Source organism: Hibiscus syriacus, unplaced genomic scaffold (genome assembly GCF_006381635.1).
Source record: "Hibiscus syriacus cultivar Baekdansim isolate YM2019G1 unplaced genomic scaffold, ASM638163v2 tig00110384_pilon, whole genome shotgun sequence".
Classification (NCBI taxonomy): domain Eukaryota; kingdom Viridiplantae; phylum Streptophyta; class Magnoliopsida; order Malvales; family Malvaceae; genus Hibiscus; species Hibiscus syriacus.
The window spans coordinates 3,537,192-3,539,525 of record NW_024062715.1 but is presented as its reverse complement, the minus strand read 5'-3'; the positions used below and the strand labels follow the sequence as shown (position 1 = coordinate 3,539,525).

The 2,334-nt window shown below is 34.7% G+C and overlaps 1 non-coding gene across 1 annotated transcript; it reads right to left on the bottom strand.

Moving 5' to 3' along the window:
- Positions 1-1,380: 1,380 nt before the first annotated feature.
- Positions 1,381-1,487, bottom strand: LOC120122292. The gene has a single exon (XR_005516067.1). It is a non-coding gene; the product is annotated as a small nucleolar RNA R71 (small nucleolar RNA).
- Between the last annotated feature and the right edge of the window lie 847 nt (positions 1,488-2,334).

Sequence of the window (2,334 nt, the reverse complement as noted above, 5' to 3'; positions counted from 1 at the left end):
AATCTCTAAGCACATGAAAGCCTAAGTCCTCTGCCATGGATTGCTGCAGCACAAGGGAAGCTTGTTGAGTAGCTTCAACGGTCAACAGATCTCCATTCAAGGCCTTATATTGAGAAAGGGAGTGATTTGAATGCATAAGCCTTTGTTTGATGATATTATGAATTTCATATTTTGTGTTTACTTTGATACTTATTTTTTGAGCTTAGAACTTTATGATTGTGAGTAGAAATGCTTATAATTAAATATATAGTATTTTCAATTAAATCAAGAAATAATTTCAGTCGATTTGCTATATACCTTTGTGAGCATTGGTATTGCAGGTAGTATAGTGTATGCTAAAAAGTATGCGGCCAATTAATTAGTGTTGTTAATATTTTAAGCCTTTAGTTGATGAAAGTGGTTAAAGTAGTTCAAGAGGTTTTAATCAAACCTAATTGCATAAATTGAGTATACATTTTATTCATGAGATTTGGAGTTCATAATTTTGTATTCATTGATTTAATAGTTGACTAGACGCTTCATGGAATGTTGTAGCATGAACTGGTGTTTACCTTATTGATTTTAATATTTTCTTTTTAGCATCTCTAATGCCTGATAAATCTTATTTTTGTGATAACATTATGCTCCTTATGGGTTTGACATCTGTAGCATCAATTGCTACCACTTTATTACTTGAGTGATACGTATACTTGCGTTAAATGCTATAGCTTCTTACGTATCATCAAGTTTTTGGCGTTGTTACCTGGGAACATCGATTTCTCTTAATTTTTATTACTTGTTTGTTTTTTTAAAGGTATTCTTAGTTTTTGTTTTTACTAGTGTATGCCCCTAAGCGACAAAGAATTAGAGTCGTTTGATCCATAAATTGAAAGAACATTTCAAAGATGTCACCGTGAAGCTGTTATGGATGGAAAAAGGAATGATATTTTACCCCCACTATAGAATGGAGAGAATAATGAGTATCCAGCTGGCATTGGAGCTGGGCAACCATGTCAGAACTTGGATTATCATAATTTCCCTATTCGTGAGCATGTGGTGCTGACATTAGATTATATGCATCTGAGCATTATGAGGCCAGTTATTAATGCTGCAAATTTTGAACTAAAACCAATTATGTTCCAAATGATGCAATCTATGGGGCAGTATGGAGGATCTATTATTGAAGATCCTTGGGCTCATTTGAGAGCATTTATGGAGGTTTATGATTCTTTTATTCAGCGAGGTATTTTGGAGTAGGCACTGAAGCTGAAGCTATTTCCTTATTCGCTACGTGATAAAGCACATGTTTGCTTGAGTTCACTACCACCAGGTGCTATGACATCCTAGAATGAATTAGAGCATAAATTGTTATTGTGGTTCAACCCACCGAATATGGATTCTAAGCTTCGAAATGATTTAACTTCATTCAAGCATATGGAAGATGAAAGCTTGTATGAAGCATGGGAAAGATTTAAAAAAGTTCTACGAAAGTGTCTTATACGTAGATTCCCACATTGGACTCAAATGAAGATGTTTTATAATGGGTTAAATATACACACTCATATGGTGTTGGATACTTATAAAAGTGGAGCTTTACTGGATAAGACATATAATGAAGCAAGTGATATCCTTGAAAGAATCTTCACTAATGATTACTAATATCCTAATACGTGCAACATGTTTGGTCGGCGTGCTGCTACAGCAGTAAACTCTAAAGCTTTCAACTCTATGGCATCTCATATTTCAATATTGATTGAAATGGTGAAAAAATTGCACAAACCAGGAGGAATGTATGAAGTCAAAGTTGTATCTCTTATCACTTGCGTATATTGTGGAGATGCCCATAATTTTGATGAATGCCCCTAAAATTTGGAGTCTATCTACTGTGTGTGGGAAAAGGAATGAATAATGCTTTTGGCAATACATACAATACAAATTTTAGAAATCATTCTAATCTTTCTTGGAAGTCAGAATGTTGCCAATCCGCAGCACCAACAGTATCAGCAGCAATATTATACTCAGCAGAGTCAAATGCCACAGCCACAGGAACATCAATTTGTTGCTCAGCCATAACAAAGTCATAATTACCAAGGTTAATCTTCAAAACAAACTTCAACTTTAACACCTTTTGAAGCTATGATGAAAGAATTTATGACGAGCTAATCTGCCTCATTAAGGGCTATAGAGAATCAAATGGGACAAATTGCTAATGCTCAAAATAGTCGATTGTAATGAACACTTCCTACCGACACTGAGAATCCCAAGCAAAATGGTAAAGAGCATTGCAAGGCCATTACCACAATAAGTGGAATTCATATTGGGGAACCAGTTGAAGAACTAAGGGACAATAATGAT